General features: G+C 35.8%; 1 long non-coding RNA gene and 1 pseudogene across 1 annotated transcript in view; one reads left to right on the forward strand and one right to left on the reverse strand.

The window, feature by feature from the left end:
* Positions 1 to 22,011, reverse strand: part of LOC149090788 (uncharacterized) — a 178,474-nt gene that overhangs the window by 2,160 nt on the left and 154,303 nt on the right. The window lies entirely within an intron of this gene.
* Positions 7,010 to 8,157, forward strand: LOC149090789 (uncharacterized; annotated as a pseudogene).

The following is a 22,011-nucleotide window of genomic DNA, read 5'->3' on the forward strand; positions in this document are numbered from 1 at the left end:
TTTGAACATGAGTGCAAACATTTTGCTGCAATCAAAAAATTTGCAATAATTGTTTGCGGCAACTTTTTTGCTTATCGTCTGAATACAGAATTTTAGCATTAGCATTCTGCAAAAGGGTATTCTTATCCCATATTGCACCAGGGATCGCACAATTTGTTTAGAACTTCCTCCTATATTCCATAGGGGTGTCAGGATTTGATATTGACTCTACAACGTAAATTACTGTAGTGTACATTTTCAACCATTAGAACAAATATATTGTTCTTGTCAAGCAAGGGACCACTGATTGTTGGAATATAGTTAACCGCGCCAACTTTAACAATTCCAACACTATCGAGAACCTTACGACAAATTTTGTCGAACTCGGCACTACGAACAAGGGTGGCCCCTTTTCACTGAATCTTGGCGGAACAGGATAATTCTCACGTACTAAAATAATGCGATACTCAAACACAGCCAGACAGACTCTGTAAAGAGCGTAAAGGTTTGGGGTACGCTGCTCTGGTTGTAAGCTAGAGATGTAAACAGAGAGTAGCTCAAGTTTACTCAACGCCACGGCTTGCAATGGATAGCATCATTGCCTTTACGTTGGCAATTTCCTTCAGCCGCATGTCGACTTCTTCCGGCGTGGCTCCAGCGTAAAATTCATCTTTAATCTTCTGGTCGTATCGTTCATTTGTTTCTTTTCCTGTAACCCGTCGATGTGCCTCCATTCTGCTATTACTATTCTTAGCATGGGATTTCGATCCTTTCCTTGGTCTTTTGAAGTTTCGTTGGGAGTTATTTTTCCCGGTAGTGGCTCGTTCATCCTCCTGGATGGTGGATTTTATATTATTTCTTCCTTCCATTATTGGTGAAACTTGATAGCAAGTCCTATATCAGATCTTAAAACCAACTTAAAACTTAATTGGTTGCGTCAGTTGTTTGTTTGTTTGCATGTGCTGTTTGCTTTCAGTCGCAATATTGCAGCAAGCAAACCAAATGTGATATCGCGAGAAAACGATTGAATTATTAGCAATATAATAAATCTAGATAATAAATTAATTCATTTTAAAATTTTAAAATAGAAAAAATTTTTTTTATTGAATTATATAACTATGTATAAATTTAGTAATTAATAAAAGTTAAAAATATTAATTACAATGAAGCGATGATTGCTGAGCCCAACAGGTATTATATTTTTATTTTATTAAAATTTTTTTTTTTTTATAATTAATTACTACAAACATTAATTTAAAAATTATAAAAAAAAATAAATATGGTAAAATTAATATAAAGTTTTATTTTGATTAATAGCCGCTGTAATTTATTTAATAAATTAAAAAATTTTAGGTATAGAATTTGATCAAAATTGCTAAACAGCAGCAACTCTTGATTTTTGTGCCGACATAATATAAACACGTCGTATCTAAAGTATCTGCAATATTTTGCGCCGAGTGATTTGTAGTATAAGTTTTTTGGTTGCTAGCGATGCGGATTTGATGCCATATTCATGTACGAAATGGCCCGTTCCACAAATCACAAGTAATGGCAGTGTTCGAAAACAAATTGTTTTCTTAAACAAATTGGTAATCAAGACGTTTTTTAAATAACTTCGACTGGGAAGCGCAAAAGCAGTTCCGTTACTTTTACATTATACGCAAAAGTAAAAGTGGTTTCGCTAATTTTCTGCCATTTTTCAATAAGAGCTTGTTTTAAGTCGGCTTGTTTTGTTTTTGCCCATTTTGACTATATGGGCAGAATGCTTGGGGTCGTTGTCATGTTGATATGTGAACGAGCTTGGTAGTTGCAGTATTTCGGTTCTCTTTTAAAATATTTAGGTACAAATGCTTGTCCATCATTTTCTTCTGAGCTACCGATTTTTCTTTTAGCTTAGGTGACTTCATTAAATATGTAAGTAAGAAGACTCCAGTCGAGATTGCTAGACTAGGAGATACCCTCCAATCTGATAAATGTGAAAACACTAAGAAGTGGAAATTGTAGCCTCTTTAGAAAATTAAATTTTTGTTTTAAATTACACTTTCTCAAATTTTGTAATTGTTGACGGCTGAAATTTAATTCTACTGTCAAAGGTTCGATACTTTTTTACCTCACATTGGCATTTATCGAAAAATCTCCTTTAAAATTCACATGTCTGTCAATTTATCCGTTTTCCATTTCTGACATTGTCAAGTTCGGTTGTCAAACAAAAAAGTTAAATTACACAAGAAAATTCCGAAAGAATCATTTAAGCAAAAAGTGCGAGAAGTATAGCTGCAGAGCAAGCAATTCAAAGTCAAATCGCTTAAAACTGTGAGTAACCAACATAAATGAAACAAGACTATGCATTAAACCGTACTATAGCTTACTTGTTTCAAACCAAATATACGAAATGCAATTTTCATTAAATTTTCTTTTGCCAACCATTTTCCATGTATTTTATATTACATTTTGTATATTGCATATCAATGCTTTGTTTTCTGTCAATTTATTTCTCTTAACTTTATTTATTTTATTTGTGCTGATAATCTTATGTTAATGAAGTTTTGACTATTGTCTCACTTTAATTGCAGTTCCATCCATAAAATAAAGAATGCACTAAAAACTAAATTTCTCTTCTGTGGCTTTAAGGTGGCATCATACAATGCATGCATCCATCCAATCCCAATCGAAGTCAACGCAAACATTGGACTGCGTATTCGGAAATTCCTTCAGCTTGAATAATTTTGTCATCATTAAAAGAGTCGAATTTCATTTTTTTAATACATCGACCGATGAAGGTATGTTCTTTTGCTTGTGTATATATATATATATATATATTGTATACAAAAATATTTTAGAAAAAAATGAAACATTACCTACCAAGAAGTTTAATCAATTTGCACAATATGCCTCAGAAACTAACATTATCCATGATTTCGTTGACCCTATTGGCACCAATCAATATACCATTGATAAATCAATGGAGTCCAGTTCCTGTGGCATCATGCAAAACTTAACACGCATTGGTTGGGGAGTAGAGGCTACTCACTACCCCCGTCGTGAATGCCGAAGCATACGGGCGTGTCCACGCTCACACCACCGGTTATTATTGCGTATACCGGGATATACAGAGGCAGTTTAATCGAGTTAGAAAAGGTGACATTTCCATCCACTAAACCTAGTTGAAGACACCTGATGTATGTCTCACTTCTTCACGTCTGTCCGTATGAACGCAGTTTATTTATGCGCTATTAAAGGTAGAGACTTAAAATTGGAACAGATACTCGTGTGTATCTCCGATTTATGAAATGTTACAATTTTACCAATCCGCTAAAAATCGGAATGTAGATCCGCGTCGATCATCCGTATGAGCTATGGCGGATATATCTATGCCCATTAGGGGCGTGGCAAATATGATTAAACGGTATCTCCTAGAGTTTTATAGCAAGAACGTTAAAGTTTTGCTCGTGAGTTAATGTTTTGATTCTACAAAGATTGATTATTATATGTCTACGCCTCTTAGGGGCGTGGCAAATCGCACCTTAAGATATAATGATTTTTAAAATTCTACTATATTTTGGACACTTTAGCTAGAGACCTTAAATTTTGTATATATACTCGGACTGTCCGCCCACAGAGGGCGTGGCAAACCGCAAAAGTTTTTATCCTATGGTATTTGTTTTTTTCAGTCTCATTTGAATACTTTTTACTCTACTATCTCCCTTGAAGCATACTTAGCATCACAGGATTAACTTATCTACTAATTTAAGTAGAGCGTAGGTTTGCGAAATGTCGTCTTTTTAACCTGCAAATGGGTCTCGAGCTTGGCAGTTTTCTTGCGAGACGGTTGGCGTGGGTCTTAGGGCGGTCATTGTACCGACTCGAATGGCTCACTGGAAAATTTGCAATTTTTGACTGAATTATTGTAAATGAACTTTAAATTGTTTTTTTGACATTCCTAAGTCTATTAGATGCGTTGCATCTAAAGGAAACTGTGTAATCATACCGATTACTAGTTTCTCTAAAACCATTTTATTCGAAAGGAAATTGTTTTAGCGATGATCAACATATGTCCTTGATGTGTAGTCACTATCAGATATTTTAACGACTCTGCTTGTAGAATATGCTGTGAAATTTGCTATTCGAGTGCCTTTTTGCGTGCATTTCATACATTCATTGAAGGATGAATGACCTTCTAAGCCACTTAAAAAAGCTTTAACGGGGGCATTGCATATAAATAACTTGCATTTAACTTTTACTTTAGTTGTTCCTACCCTTATACCGTCTAAATCTATACGTTGTAACTCCTGAGCAAAATCATTGAAGACATTAGCAGGATTGGATTAGCAGGTTTTTCATTTCCTAAAAATGTTCCAATCATGCAAACTTCACTGTCTTGAACAAAGACCATGCGACAAGATTTCTTTGTACATATTTCTCGATGCCCAGATGTAGATAGTTTCCCGGAGCTACCGTCCTTAAACTGGTTTCTCTCAATGGTTAACTAAACAAGTAAGAAGACTCTAGTCGAGACTGCTCGACTAGGAGATACCCTGAACCCTCCAAGCTGATATTCTTATCATTCTGCACTTCTTTTATGCACGCACACATATATACACATGCATCCACCCTCACGCGCCCGCGCTCTGCTAACTGCGCAGTAAGCAGCGACTGCGCTTGGGCTGCGCTGCAGTGTGTTCAATATTAAACGAATTTATTTGTTGAATAATTTATTTAATAATAGACGTCCAATCTTAATGAAACTTTCAGAACATACTCATAATGTTCAAATGAATGTACATTCCAAAGCACAAGTCTCTACTACTTGAAATACGCTTTTTACAAAGGTGAGGGTGAGGGGTCGAATACAGGGGTGGGGGGTAAATTTTAATAAAAACCGAAATTATATAAAATAGACATGAATCTACACATAAAATTTGGAAGCTATAGCTCCAAAGGTGTAGGCGCTATAATCAAATAACTAGCTTTCGATAAGGTTTTTAATCGATAATTAAATATCGGGAGTAGTTATCGATTTTTAGTGATAAACTTGATATGCGCGTGATATACACGGACCTAGGAAAAAAATTTCAAGTCTCTAGCTCTTATATCTTCTGAGATCGACGCGTTCATACATACGGACGGACGGACGGACAGGGCCAAATCGACTCAGCTCGTCGCCCTGATTAAGAATATATATACTTTGTGGGGTCTGTCACGCCTCCTCCTGCATGTTACATACTTTTTCACAAAAACATTATACCCTGATTTCCCATTTTCAATGGGTTGAGGGTATAAAAAGTATGCGTACAAACTAAAAACCCACTAGTTTTAATCGTTGTGTGAAGCTTTTAGTACCGTTAAACAGCATGTTCAGGCATGAACATATGAATATACGATGATCGTATACATGCCTCCGACGCACTCAGCGACTAGCAGGTAGTGCGCTTTGATAGCGATAAGGGCCACATGTACGGACTGCATAAATATACAAATGAAGACCAACCCTTGCAACCCCAGAGTCAGATTACGAAGGAGACGAGCGCTGAGCCTTACAAACTCAGCGATAGGATAAGAATAGCTAATAGACCAACGCGGAGTCTTACACACTCAGCGATAAGATAAGAATAAGTAATAGTAAATGCCCGTGTTGCTCGAAGGAAGCCACTTATCTCTGATGCAAATAAAATCAAACGGATGGATTTCGCCAGAAAATACTTGGAAGTCAATCCAGAGTATTGGAACCAAGTGATATTTAGTGATGAGAGCAAATTCTGTATATTTGGTATCAAGGGGAGAAAGCTTGTGTGGCGAAAGAGAGGCACTGCGTTCGACGTACAAAATCGAACTCCAACCGTAAAGCACGGTGGAGGTGGCGTAATGGTGTGGGGCTGTATGGCAGCAAGTGGAGTGGGCAATTTGGCTTTTATTGAGTCCACAATAAACCATATGGATTACCTCCATATCTTAAAACACAATTTACACCAAAGCACAATGACCCCAAACACACAGCTCACAATGACAAGCTCTGGTTGCTCTATAATACTAGACACCAGCTTCATTCGCCTCCCCAGTCACCCGACCTTAATCCCATAGAGCATTTATGGGATTTTTTGGAGCGCAAGATTAGAGAGCGAATAATTACTTCAAAGGACATGCTCAAATCGGTTCTGATGGAGGAGTGGCTGAAAATTCCGGCTGATTTCACCCGGAAATTGGTGGCATCGATGCCAAAACGGTTGGAAGAGACCAAGAAGCAAAAGGGGTATCCAACCTCATATTAATTTTCATTGAAAAAAATATATTTTTGGATTTGTTTTTTAGTTTGTACGCATACTTTTTCTAAGTGAATTTTCGTTGTTTTTTTCTTATTCAAAATATAAAAAAAAACTGTTTAATATTATTTTAAAAAAATTGTTGATAAATGTGTGTTATTAAATAGTTTTTCACTAAAAAATATAATATTGATAACGATACTAAGATTTATCATATTTACTCTCTATCAAAGTCGCACGTTAGGCCTGTACGCATAGTTTTTCTGGCAAGTGTATATGAAGTGTGTAAAGAGTTTCTTGACAGTGTCAAATATTAGTAATCAAAGTTTTTTTTTTGTTTTTTAAATTTCACCCTTATTGTTTTTGTTATTTTATAATTTAATTTAAAACTACATATCTATTAAACAGTTCCTCCACGGAGCTGATCAAAAGACGTCCGCGCAATTAAAAGCCCTTGGCAGGCGCAAGTCAAATTCACGCATTATAAACATAAGTATGTAAATACATATGTACATATGTATGTCGCAGCATGAACATACAATTGTAGCTTGGCCACTGTGCGTGTGCTTGCATGTCGCTGCTGGGCAATAGATTTGGTCTATTGTGAAATTATTTAGAAATTCCATGAATTATGAATATCGGTGGCGCCCTTTGAGCGAGGCGATGGCGGTGTCGCGCTGTCGCTGAGTGTAGTCCAACTTGCGTTTGAAAAGCAACAGAATCAGGTACTGAGGCGAGAATAAGAAATCAGTTGAGTTCAGAGTCTGAATAGCATTATGACGAAGATACGAGACGTCAACAATTCATGTTTTTTTGTAAAATGTGTTTGCCATTCATCTGCTTTTGCTTCAAGTTAAGCTTGCAAGCAAATGCCTCGAAACTTGGAGCAAACCATTAAAGAGCTATATAACTACTTTTCAAAAAGTTCAAAGCGTCGACGAAAATTTAAAGAGTTTCAAACTTTCTTAGATTCTCCTGCACAGAATATACTTAACCACTACGAGATACGTTGGCTATTGTTTCATTCTTGTTTGGCACGCATACTAGAATAGTGGGATGCCCTCATTGCATTCTTCCAAGAAGAATATAAAGTTGATAACAATTTATCAGCTGAGTATACTCATCCAATTTAAAAAATTCAACTGTTAAACTTTATATTTTATTTTTGGATTATATACTTGCTTTAGTGAATAAATTCAATATCATATTCCAGTCTAGTCGATCTGTTGTACATCTTTTCTATTAAACTATGTCCGAATTCTACAAAAGTGTATTGGGTTGTTATATGCAGGAGATGTACATACATAAACAATACAGATTTAAATGCCATAGAGTCAACAAACACATTTTATTTTGTACATATAAAAGACACATATCTCGGAATAAAAGTGGCAACTGAACTTTCGACAAATAGCTTGGACAAAGAACATAAATTGGCTTTTTTGAAACGTAGCCAGTTATTTTTAATCGAGTTATGCTTACAACTAAAAAAAAGATTGCCATTACAAGATAACTTTCTGAAAATGTTAAGTTTTTTGGATACAAATCAAAATCGTCAAGCTGTATGAACGCTTTCCCGATTTTGTCAATGATCCACAAATAACTGCCACTGAGTATCGAACAATGAAAACTGACGACATGGTTAAAATGCTTTTGACTAAAAATCTCAATTGCGATACATTCTGGTACGAATTGAGTCAGTTAAAAGATATAAATAATTACTATAAATATTCGAATATTTCGAAATTTGCTCAATCTACTTGTGTTAATTTTGCCCGTTTCTAATGCGTCATGTGAACGCATATTCTCTCAAATTAATTTAATCAAAACGAAAAATCGAAGCCGCTTTGAAATCTGGAACACATACTCGTGTATAACTCTGATTTATAAAGTGTTAAAATTTTCCCGATCCGCCCACTAGGGGCGTGGCAAATCGGAAAATGCATTTTCCGATATACCAGAAATCATGTTAGTTGAAGAGCTAGAAAGTTTAAATTTGGTATGTAGATCCGCGTTGACCCCCCAAGTCCAAAAAGCTATGGTGGATATATCTACGCCAATTGGGGGCGTGGCAAATCAGATAAAACTGTATCTCCTAAAGTTCTAAAGCTAGAACGTTTAAACGTTGAAGATATAGTTATTTTCAAATTTGGCTATATTTTAGGCACTATTGATGCTAGAGACTTGAAATTTGATATATATACGCAAGTTGACCTCCCAAGTCCAACAAGCTATAGTGGATATATGTCCGCCCAAAGGGGGCGTCGCAAACCACAAAACTTTATATCTCCTACAGTTTAAGAGCTAGAAGTTTCAAATTTGGATAGTTGAGTTACTGGTAACCTCCTCTATCGATGCCCCAAAAATAATTGTCACGCCTCTTTGGGGGCGTGGCATATCGAAAAATACCCTGTAATTTTTCACATGTTTTGAGCGTAAGCATTCAAATTTCGCATTTACGTTACCTTTAGCTTTTCTAAGAACTGGCCAAAAATGAGGTGTCTACGGCCACTAGGGGCGTGGCTATCTATGTATGTACATGTATATACAAATAGGCTTAATAGGCATTGATAAATTTATAAAATTTAAAAATAAAATTTAAATATTTAAAAAATATAAAAGAATCTAAAACAAAATTTGCAATTTAAACAAGTAAGAAGACTCTAGTCGAGCCTGCTCGACTAGGAGATACCCTGAACCCTCCAAGCTGATATACTTATCATTCTGTACTTCTATTATGCACGCACACATGCATACATATGCATCCACCCTCACGCGCCCGCTCTCTGCTAACTGCGCAGTAAGCAGCGACTGCGCTTGGGCTGCGCTGCAGTGTGGGCAATAATATGAGAATTTACTTGGTGAATAACTTCGTTTGTAAACATACGATCTTAATGAAACTTTTAGGGCGTAATTATATGGTCAAAATGTGTGTACATTCCAAAGCACAAATCTCTAGTACTTGAAATACGTTTTTTACAAATTGGGGGCGAATGGGGCGTGGTATCCAAAATCTGTTGATTACAAAATGTTTGTATTCATCATATATATATATACACAGTAAATCTGAAGTCTCCACGTCTAATAGTATTCCAATGAGGCTCAAAAAACAAAAGCAATTTTTCGATTATTCTCGATAAAAAAGTTATCGGATGAGTTATCGAAAAAATAAAGCAAACTCGTACTGCGTATGGTATACACGAGTATGCACACAAAATTTCAGCTCTCTAGCTCTTATATCTGAGATCTCGGCGTTCATACGGACAGACGGACGGACGGACGGACGGACGGACGGACGGACAGACGGACGGACAGACGGACAGGGCTATATCAACTCAGCTCGTCATGCTGATCAAGAATATATATACTTTATGGGGTCTGCGATGATTCCTTCTGCCTGTTACATACTTTTACACAAAACCATTATACCCTGATTTCCCATTTTCAATGGGTTCAGGGTATAAAAAAAGAGTTTTCCGCGTGATTTGAACTCGCACCCAAGTCATGTTTGTCAAAAGAACAAAAACAAATTGAAACGGCGCCTTTGCCGACAGCGCCACCACCTACTGTGAACAAATATAATTCAAATGAAATCGAAAAATAAGATTCTTGTTATGACGCATTATAGAAAAGAAGAGCCAGAGTAGCGGATGATAAATTTGCATTTATGTGTACATACATACACACATACAAATGAGCGCGTGCATAAGAATATGTATATGCGTGCAGACTTATGTACATACATATACATGCATATATGCGTACATACATATATGAGGGCTATTTAAGAAGAAACAAATTTAAACTTATAAAATTGTACAATTACAAAAAAGAATAAAATAAATATCTATTTTATAAAAAACGAAATATGTATGAAAAAAAAAATAAATAAAAATAACAGTGAAGGAATGGGCTTTGAACCTCCGCCGCAGTAACATAACTTGCGACGCCTCTAGCACCCACGTCATCACTTTGCTTGACAAACTGGTAGCTTAAATATAATAAGCTAATAACAGAGCGTTCTTTGACAAAACTACAATAACAGCTGGAAAATCCAGAAATCAATCGCAATTCTTAGAATGCTAAAAGGCGCGCTTTTGTAATGTAAAAAAACGCTTAAGAATCTGCAATAGGTGTGACCGAAAGCTATCAACGAAAATTACCATACATTTGTACTCAAAAAGTGCACGATCAATATAATAATTATCGATTACTCGATAAAAATGACTAAAAGCTACAATATAATCAAAAAGCATAATTGTTTTGTACTATATTTTTTTAAAGCCAAATTAAATTTAAAATAAACTAGATCTCAAGCATAAGCTTTTCACTCATTTAAGCTATTAATTTCAAAATATGCTAAATTTAGCTTAAAACAAATTGGCAACAGCCTTCAGAAAACGAACAACACTATTCGATTATTCATTAGAATTTAATATTTGAAATGTGGACACACTTGCAAGCCCCCGTTATATCTCGCTGAAGCTGGAATTTGAGAAGAAAACTTTGCATATACATTATTTAATATACATAAATATAATTTAAATAATATAATTTTATAAATATGTTATAATTGAAGTGTTGTTGTGCTAAACGAAGAAGGCGAAAACAAATCGTAAGTGAATAGTTGTGAGTTAATATAAAATGAGTCGATTTATGTATGTATGTATGTATGTACATATCTGACGGCATATATATGTATGTACATACGTATGTACATATATGGTTGTATATATGTATATGCATATGTATACATTTACATACAGATGTAATAATGTGTGGTTTTCAGCATGAATAAGGTATGTACACATACATATGTATGTACATACATATATGTATTCTTTTGTGAAACCTCTTCCCTATTTATTTTAGTGAATACAATAATACATACATATATAACTCTCGTTATTTACGAATCGAATGTATGAAATAATAACTCGTGTTAACTTTGAATTAATGAGAGGCTCGAAATATCTCAGGTTTTAAATAACGAGAGTTATTTATAGTTATATATGTATTAGAGGCCTGAGTTACCATCTCTACTCCCCTCGAGATGTCACCCCAGAAGCCGCCCCGCCTTTTCGCTGAGCCGGCACTTGGCTATCGTGTGGGCGATGTCGGCCACCAGTTCCGTTCCCAATAGATGTCAACAACTCTACATTGTGGCTACAATGTGTTGCAACATCAAATTTCGATGCGTCGGCATTCTGCCGACGATCAAGCTGGCTTGGGTTAGATATAAGCTATCCATCTTTGTACAGTAAATTCAGTCTAGATTTGTAAATGACAGAGAACAGATTATTTGCGAATAAATCAAGAATCTCTATAATTCAACAACGCTTGTTTGATTAAACAAAACCATAATTACTAAATTGACGGAGGATACACCAATCCCGAAGGAAACACACCACCTTTTCTCCTCTTCATCACCAGCCGCAACTGGTAACTGGCGCAGCCGATATCCAAGGACCTACACGCAAAAACAAAGGATCATCATGAAAAGTATCGTACCAATTTTAACCATGTAAGTTACATATTAAGTGACAAAGATAAAAAACAAAAGCCAAATGTAAAGTGCGATGGTGGAACGTAAAGAAATAAAAATATTTAAAAAAAGATGAATAAAAAAAAAGAATAAAGATAGAAATAATATGAGTTAATAATGCAAAAGTCCTATACGTACATACATATATACATAAAATGTCTACATCACAAAAAAAAAAGAAAAAGAAGAAGAAAGATAGAAGTAATATGAGTGAATAATGCAAAAGTTCTATACATACATATACACATAAAATGTCTACATCACAAAAACAATATATATACATATACATACATTCAAGCGAACTGCAGTTCGATACAGTAAACACTTGTGCACTCCAAACTTGTCGGTCGAACTATGGGACGACATACGACTCGTTGCACAGACACGCTCGAGCCTCACATTACAATAACAGCACGATGTGAGGTTGGCGCAGACTTGTGCGTTCCAAACTTGTCGGTTGAACCATTATGGGGCGACATACGACTCGTTGCACAGACATGCAAATACCTCATATATACCAGCGACAAAAAAAAAACAAGTAAGAAAGCTCTAGTCGAGACTGCTCGACTACGAGATCCCCTGAACCCTGCAAGCAACTGATATTTCAATAATAATTAGCAAACACACACGCACACACACACGCATCCATTAAAATACACGCACACACACACGCATACAAACAAACACACGCACACACATACACATACAAACAAACACACGCATACACACACACACACACACACACACACACACACATATATATATATACAGGCGATTGCGCTTGGGTTGCGCTGCAGTGTTGGCAATATTTGGAAAACTTATTTGTTGAATAATCTCATTTCTAGACGTACGATCGTAATGAAACTTTCACAAAGTAATCATGATGTTTAAATGTATGTGTATACCGAAGCACAGGTTTCTAGTATTTGATATACGACTTTTACAAAGATGAGGATGAGGGGGTGGATTTAGAGGTGGGGGGTAAATTTTAACAAAAACCGAAATCGTATAAAATACGTCTTAATATATATTTAAAATTTGGACACTCTAGCTATAATGATGTAGGAGATATAATTTTTTAACTGACTTTCGATAAGGTTTTTTATCGATAAAAAAATATCGGAATGAGTTATCGTTTTTTAGTGATAAACTCGATATGCGCGCGATATATATGGACATTTTAAAAGAAAGTTGAAGTCTCTAGCTCTTGTATCTTCTGAAATCGACGCGTTCAAACATACGGACAGACGGACGGACGGACGGACAGACGGACAGGGCCAAATCGACTCAGCTTGTCGCCCTGATCAAGAATATATATACTTTGTGGGGTCTGCCACGCCTCCTTCTGCCTGTTACATACATTTCAACAAAACCATTATACCCTGATTTCCCATTTTCAATGGTTTCAGGGTATAACAAGTAAGAAGACTCTAGTCGAGACTGCTCGACTAGGAGATACCCTGAACCCTCCAAGCTGATATTCTTATCATTCTGCACTTCTTTTATGCACGCACACATACATACACATGCATCCACCCTCACGCGCCCGCGCTCTGCTAACTGCGCAGTAAGCAGCGACTGCGCTTGGGCTGCGCTGCAGTGTGGGCAATAGTATGAGAATTTATTTGATGAATAACTTTTTTTGTAGACATGCAATCCTAATGAAATTTTCAGACCGTAATCATATGGTCAAAATGTGTGTACATTCTAAAGCACAAGTCTCTAGTACTTGAAATACGTTTTTTGCAAAATGGGGTGCGAAGGGGGCGTGGTATCCAAAATCTGTTGATTACAAAATGTTTGTATTCATCATATATATATACACAGTAAATCTGAAGTCTCTATGTCTAATAGTATTCCAATGAGGCTCAAAAAACAAAATCAATTTTTCAATTATTCTCGATAAAAAAGTTATCGGATGAGTTATCGAAAAAATAAAGCAAACTCGTACTGCGTATGGTATACACGAGTATGCACAAAAAATTTCAGCTCTCTAGCTCTTATATCTTCTGAGATCTCGGCGTTCATACGGACGGACGGACGGACGGACAGACGGACAGGGCTATATCGACTCAGCTCATCGTGCTGATCAAGAATATATATACTTTGTGGGGTCTGCGATGATTCCTTCTGCCTGTTACATACTTTTACACAAAAACATTATACCCTGATTTCCCATTTTCAATGGGTTCAGGGTATAAAAAAGAGAAATAAATAAAACAAAACCACAAATCCAGGCATGGCAACTATCCGAGCATTCGGTTCGTGTTAGCTTGTCGAGCGACGTTGTAGTCTCAGGGCATATGAGCAATGCGTCACCACATGATGTGAGGTTTGCGCAGACTTGTGCGATCAAAACTTGTCGGTCGAACCAGTATGGGGCGACATACGACTCGTTGCACAGACTTGCAAATACCTCATATATACTAACATATACGAACCAAATCATAATGCAATACAATCGGATTTCGGACAATTTTGTTGCGCTTGATCGGATACATATCTATCAAACAACAACATACGTTTGGGTCGAGTGGATTGGTATATGCTGTAGCTGGTCGTTACTTCAGCGCGACGTATCGAACCTGGCTACAACATCGACTAGTGTATACTCTTTTCAACTCTCGTAGTCCAAACAATATACAAAAAAAAAAAAAAGTTTTTGTGGAATATTGACAACCGCTTCGATTCGTTGAAGGATGTCAATGCCAATTAGACCATCGAAATAGTCATGAAAAGCAAACAATAAGATTGGGTATGAGGTAGGGTCAGAAAATTCATTGAAAAGTTTTAGCTTGGTTTTGGTATGTAATTTGTGTGTCTTTAGTGCTGTCTTAATGTAGATAGGCTTTTGTAGTAGTGTTATATTTGGTTCAGTAACTGCTTTTGGATTAATAAAAGAGGAGGTTGCTCCAGTGTCGATAAGAAACTTTAGGGATTGGTTGGGTGATAGTGATAGTATTATGTATGGGAGGGGAGATCCTAAATTTCTATTTATTAAGTATCCTGATTGTTCTTGGAGGCATTTGCCTGAAAATTTGGCTGATCATTATAGTTATGTAATTGCGCTTCTGTTTGCACGTTGTGCCGAATACCTTTTCTTTCTGAATCATAAGGGTGTTTACCCCCGTTAGAGCTCTTGTTGTAATCTTCTTTTGGCATTATAGCCCGGTAGTTACTGTTTCTTTTCTTATGTTCGTTTCCGTCGTTACCTTGTTGGTAAGTTCGTTTGTCTGATTGTCTGTAACCCTGGTAATTTCCTTGTCTAGAAGTACTGGGTTTTGCATCTTCTATTCTACGGTTCTGGTTTTGTCTCTTTTGTGCGTTTTGGGTGAAATAAATTTCACGTTCCTTGAGAGCCCATTCTAGAGCTTCTCGGAGGTTTGTGGGCTTCATTGCCCTAACTGCTGTCCCTAGAGGGCCCTTGATGCCTGATAGTTTTAATCAGACTCGGGTCTATTTCTTTCGTGTCGGTAAGTCTAAATAATGCGAGTCTAATCTCGCAAACGTTGTCGTAAAGTATCTGGATTGGGAGTGGATTCTGTAGTAGATTATGTAGTTCGTACATAAGGGTGGGTTCATCTCTTTTGCCTGCGCAATGCAGCAAGAGTGCTTCTTTATTTTCATCCCAGTTGAGACTAGCTCCTTCTTCAATGACTGCTTCATTGGCCTTCCCTTCTATCTTGTTTCTAATGGCCCTAAGGAGTATTTGCCCATAAAGTGTTTGGTCGGTACCTCTAATTGATAGAAGAATTTCTTCTACGTTTGTAATGAATTCGCTAAGCGTTTTGGGATTTCCATCATAAGATGGTAGAAAACGGATAGCATCTGGGATTTTAAGAGTGTTTAAGATATCGGCTTGATTAGCCATCATTTGGTTCGGTGGGGGTGAACTAGAAGTTGAAGTCATGGGTGTAACGTCCTCCGTCCTAGCTACTGTTCGGATTTCCCTAGTATCTGTCAGACAAAGACTAAAGATCTTCAACCTAATATACAGACAGACCATTTAAACGCTGAAGAGTTTAAAGAACTTAAAAAACTTTGTCTTCAATTTCTAAACCTTTCCACACTGAGGGTAAACCCCTAACTTTTACGAGCATAGTCAAACACAAAATTAGAACAACTGACCAAATTCCGATTCACTCAAAACCGTTCCGCTATAGTCCGAAAGAAAAGAAAGAATTAAATGCCCAAATCCAACAACTTCTGGAGCAAAACATAATCAAACATAGCTACTCACCTTGGAGTTCTCCGACCTTTCTCGTAGCCAAAAATAAAGATAAGTCTAATCTCGAAAAATGGAGATTGGTTATCGATTATAGAAAACTTAACGAAAAAACAATCAAGGATAAATACCCAATGCCCAATATTAATGACATCCTAGATAGGATAGGCAAGGCAAAATATTTCACAGCCCTAGATCTGGCCAGCGGATATCATCAAATTGAGATGCATCCGAAAGACATGGACAAGACAGCCTTTTCTACAATGGACGGACACTACGAATTTCTCAGAATGCCTTTCGGTTTAACCAATGCCCCCGCCACCTTTCAAAGAGTTGTGGATAATATCCTAACAGACTTGAATGGCAAATGTTGCCTAATATATCTTGACGATATAATTATATTTTCATCCTCTCTCCAAGAGCACATGCTAGATTTACATGCAGTCTTCACCAGATTAAATAACGCAATTTTAAAACTCCAACCTAACAAGTCCGATTTTCTAAGAAAAGAAATAGAATACCTAGAATACCTAGAATACCTTATGTGACATAATAACAGAAAATGGAATTAAACCTAATCCAAAAAAGATAGAAGCGATAAAAGCTTTCCCAATCCCAAAGTCTAGGAAACAAATGAAATCTTTTCTAGGTTTGCTGGGCTATTATCGTAAATTTATTAGAGATTTTGCTAACATTACGAAACCATTAACCCAGCAACTAAAAGGAAAAACTGCGGTAAAACTCACTAACGAGTTTATCAAGGCTTTCGAAATATGCAAAACATTACTTTGCAATGACCCAATATTACAATACCCAGACTTTAACAAACTATTTACCCTCACTACTGACGCTAGCAACGTCACAAAACTACAACAATACAGAAAAACCAGTTTCTTTCGCTATTAGAACCCTAACAGATACCGAACTAAACTATTCCACAGTAGAAAAAGAAATGCTAGCAATTATATGGGCGACAAAACACTTTCGACCATATTTATATGGCCAAAAATTCAAGATAGTTACAGATCACAGACCATTAACATGGCTGATGAATTTCAAATAACCAAATTCAAAACTAGTTAGATGGAAATTACAACTATTAGAATATGACTACGAGGTAAAATATAAAAAGGGTTCAGAAGATAATTTCATAAAAGAGAAAGTAGCACAGGTGCTTGCGAAAATTCTCAAGCCACACAAAACATACGCTATACTAGCAACATACGATATTTTTAAAGTAATTGAAGAGACTTTAGTGGAATACTTCCTACCCACTAAACTATATAAAGTAATAAGATGAACAAACATGTTAGAGGACATAACAGAAGTTAATAGACTAGAAACAGAAATCAAAGAATATCATAAAAATAGTAATCACAGAGGCATTGACGAAACAGTAGCTCATCTAAAAAGAAAATTTTACTCACCACAACTTAGAACAGTAACTACGAGAATAATTAATAATTGTGATATCTGCCAAACTCTAAAATATGACCGTCAACCACAGAAACTTAAATATCAAGAAACCGAAATACCTTCTGCACCCATGCAAATTTTCCATATCGATCTATATACCATAAATGCAAAGAAAATTCTAACAATTATTGATAAATTTTCGAAATTCGCCTCAGGCTACACTATCCCAGCTAGAGACAGCCTTAACATCGTCAAATCTATTAAAAATTTCATAGTACTCTATGGAATTCCACAAAAAATAATTTGCGATCAAGGACCAGAGTTTTCAGGGAAAATTTTTAAAGATTTCTGTACTCAATATTCTATCGAACTACACATTACTTCATTTCAACAGTCCTCAAGTAATGCCCCAGTAGAAAGATTACACTCAACACTAACTGAGATATATCGTATAATCACAAATATAAAGAAAGAACAACAACAACAATGTGACCATGATGAGATCCTAACGGAAACCTTCATCACATATAATAACGCTATTCATTCTGTGACTAAATATACACCTTACGAAGTGTTTCAAGGTAGAACTCATTTATTTAACAGAGACATAGCTTTTGACAACCAACATGACTATCTACAAAAACTTAACACTTTTCAAGCAGACCTTTATCCCAAGTTAGCAGAAGAAATGAAAGGCAAAATGCAACTTAGAATACAAAAAGCAAATCAAGATAGACAAGAACCTCCGACCGTAACCTCAGGAGATAGAATTTACAGAAAAGAAAATAGACGAAACAAATTAACCGCTAGATTTTCTAAACATAAGATATTAGCAGATCAGGGCATAACCCGTCTAACATTAAAAAATCAAAAAGTACATAAGTCTAAAGTTAAGAAAAATATAAAAAGAATATAACGATTCAAATTACATTACAGATTACATTACATTTGCGCACAAGAATTTAACGTGCTACAATTTTCGGAAGATAATAAAATCACCCTAATAAACTTAGGAAATGCGAAACTCATTACAACTCATAAATACTTAATCCATCAAATCAATCTGCAAGACTCATTAAATAACAATAAGAAATTCGAAACATCTCTAGATGAACTCACCGAATCACACCTTTCAAACGAAATTGTTAATTCTATTAGAACCAAATTAAACCAAGTAAAAGCAAAAATCTTTTCTCTAATACCAAAAAATAGAAGCAAGAGAGGTCTAATAAATGGTCTTGGCAGTGTTATAAAAGTAGTCACAGGCAACATGGATGCTGACGATGAAAAACGAATAAATACAAAATTTAATGAATTGTCAAAGAACGAAAATAACATTGTAAATAACATTAACAAACAAATTATTGTCAACAAAGAAATAGAAACTAGATTTAAGAATATATCCGATCATATCAATAAAGAACAAGACATAATTAATAATTTCATAAGAAACTATAGAAATAACATATTCAAAACAATAAATGATGAAAATAATGAAATCCATATACTCCAATTTACAGAAAGAATTAATGTAAACATAGATATTTTGTATAATCATATTAATAATATTGTAGAGAGCGTTCTTTTAACAAAGTTAAACATAATACCTAAATTTATTTTGAACGAAAAAGAGATGGAGATAATTTATAATATTATGAATGAACAACAAATAGAAATCAATACAGATGAACATATATATATATTGTTAAATCTAGAAACTGAAATTAAGAACACAATTGTAAACTTTAAGATTAAGATACCAATGTTGGAAAAACATAATTACACACTATTACATATTATTCAAATAGCCGTAAATAATTCTATGTTATTAATTGTACCAAATTTCGCTATCCTAAACCAAGCCGGCAAACCAAAATATTTTAACGACAAATGCACAAAAATACACAAATTATTCATCTGCGAGGATCCTCCAATGACAAGCAACTTACCGGACCAACAATGCTTAGAAGGCATACTACACAATCAAACCTCTACATGCAACGTCAGGGATATAGGCAACACGGAGGTCATCCAAGAAGTAGAACCCAATCATATACTAATACTCAACACGAGAAACACCATCATAACCCCATCATGCGATAAGTCACGAAGTATCACGGGATCAGCCATGATCACATTCACGAATTGCTCGTTCAACATCAATGGCTTAATATATGACAACACAGAAACCTTCTACAAAGAAGACTTCGCAATATCAACACCGATTCTACAAAACATTAAAATCAACAACACAATAGAAGAAATAAGTCTTCAAAAATTACACTTCCGTGCTCTAACAACACAGGAACAAATAGTCAACATCAGAGATGCAAATTTCAACAATTTAACAATTATATACATCCTACTGACTACACTTATAATTATCACAGTTGCCTGTTGGACCTGTAAACCGAAGAATACTGTATTCATCCCAAACGAAACGGGGGGAGGAGTTACCATCTCTACTCCCCTCGAGATGTCACCCCAGAAGCCGCCCCGCCTTTTCGCTGAGCCGGCACTTGGCTATCGTGTGGGCGATGTCGGCCACCAGTTCCGTTCCCAATAGATGTCAACAACTCTACATTGTGGCTACAATGTGTTGCAACATCAAATTTCGATGCGTCGGCATTCTGCCGACGATCCATCTTTGTACAGTAAATTCAGTCTAGATTTGTAAATGACAGAGAACAGATTATTTTGCGAATAAATCAAGAATCTCTATAATTCAACAACGCTTGTTTGATTAAACAAAACCATAATTACTAAATTGACGGAGGATACACCAATCCCGAAGGAAACACACCACCTTTTCTCCTCTTCATCACCAGCCGCAACTGGTAACTTCTGCACGAGTGCATTTAAAGCATACCAAAAAGATCGGTATGTACAATATAGAAGCAACGAACGAAAGAAACGATAAATCATCATTCAAGTTTTGTTTTCCTTTTAGCTATCAGCTAGTTTTGTCAGCTTAGTCTATTTCAAGCTAAATTTTAAATATTACAATTGAATATACTAATACATTTTTATTTAGAAATAATAATAGCAAGAATTTATTCATATAAACTAAATTTTATAAACTTAGCCATTAAATGATTTTAATATATAATATATATTATATAAAAATCAGTTAGTTTTTATAATCTTGCTTGCTATTCTAGCATTTATTTTCAATTTTAGCCAATTCTATTCTGATTTTTGCTCAGCGACGGCACTCAAAGCGCAATAAAAGTACCGTACAATTTTTTTGACGTTACTCGCTTTTCGTTTCGTTTGTCTAGGTTTTTATACCCTGAACCCATTGAAAATGGGAAATCAGGGTATAATGGTTTTGTTAAAAGTATGTAACAGGCAGAAGGAGGCGTGGCAGACCCCACAAAGTATATATATTCTTGATCAGGGCGACAAGCTGAGTCGATTTGGCCCTGTCCGTCTGTCTGTCCGTCCGTCCGTCCGTCCGTATGTATGAACGCGTCGATCTCAGAAGATATAAGAGCTAGAGACTTCAACTTTTTTTTTAAATATCACGCGCATATCGAGTTTATCACTAAAAAACGATAACTCATTTCGATACTTTTTTATCGATGAAAAACCTTATCGGAGATCACTTAAAAATTATATCTCCTACATCTTTCAAGCTAGAGTCTCCAAATTTAAAATGTATATAAAGATGTATTTTATACAATTTCGGTTTTTGTTAAAATTTGCCCCCCACCCCTAAATCCACCCCCTCACCCTCATCTTTGTAAAAGTCGTATATCAAATACTAGAGACTTGTGCTTCGGTATACATATACATTTATACATCATGATTACGTTCTGAAAGTTTCATTACGATCGTACGTCTAGAAATTAAATTATTCAACAAATAAGTTTTCATAATATTGCCAACACTGCAGCGCAATATTTGAAATATTTTATTATTACTTAAAAGTAATAATTTAGGACTAATATAATACAAATTCTTTAGGACTAATATAATACAAATTAAATTTCAAAATGCCACGCTTAACTCATGCATCTGCCTCTCAGCGTTTGCGAATGCAGAATGAAAGGAATAGGGTTCGAAGGGAAAATGAAGACTATTTAGTTAGAGAGCGGAATATTTATGCAGAGTCTCAGAGAAATCGTAGGGAAAATGTAGAAATTAGAACTGAGCAGGCTGTTAATTCGCGACGTAGATCAGCTCACAGGCAAAGAGCAGATATTAGCGAGCAAATTGAGGATACGTTACGTAGGGCTGATCGTAGAAGGAATATTGAAATTGAGAGAACAGCGACAAAATACGATAGACCGCGCGCGAAGACGGACAAACCCAGACCTTAGACTACAAGAACAGTCAGTGGACACTGTGCGTAGGGCGACTCGCAGGCAAAATGCAGAAATTAGGAGTGCTGAACAGCAGCAAAATACAGTAGCGCATGCCAGAAGACGGACAGACCTAAACATTAGACAACAAGAACAGTCAGTGGACACTGTGCGTAGGGCAACTCGCAGGCAAAATGTTGAAATTAGGAGTGCTGAACAGCAGCAAAATACAATAGGACGCTCACAAAGGCAATCAAATATTAGAGTAAGGCAGCAGGAACA

The sequence above is a fragment of the Drosophila navojoa genome, chromosome X (assembly GCF_054131105.1).
Source record: "Drosophila navojoa isolate 15081-1374.11 chromosome X, UAZ_NAV_1.0, whole genome shotgun sequence".
NCBI classification, from domain to species: domain Eukaryota; kingdom Metazoa; phylum Arthropoda; class Insecta; order Diptera; family Drosophilidae; genus Drosophila; species Drosophila navojoa.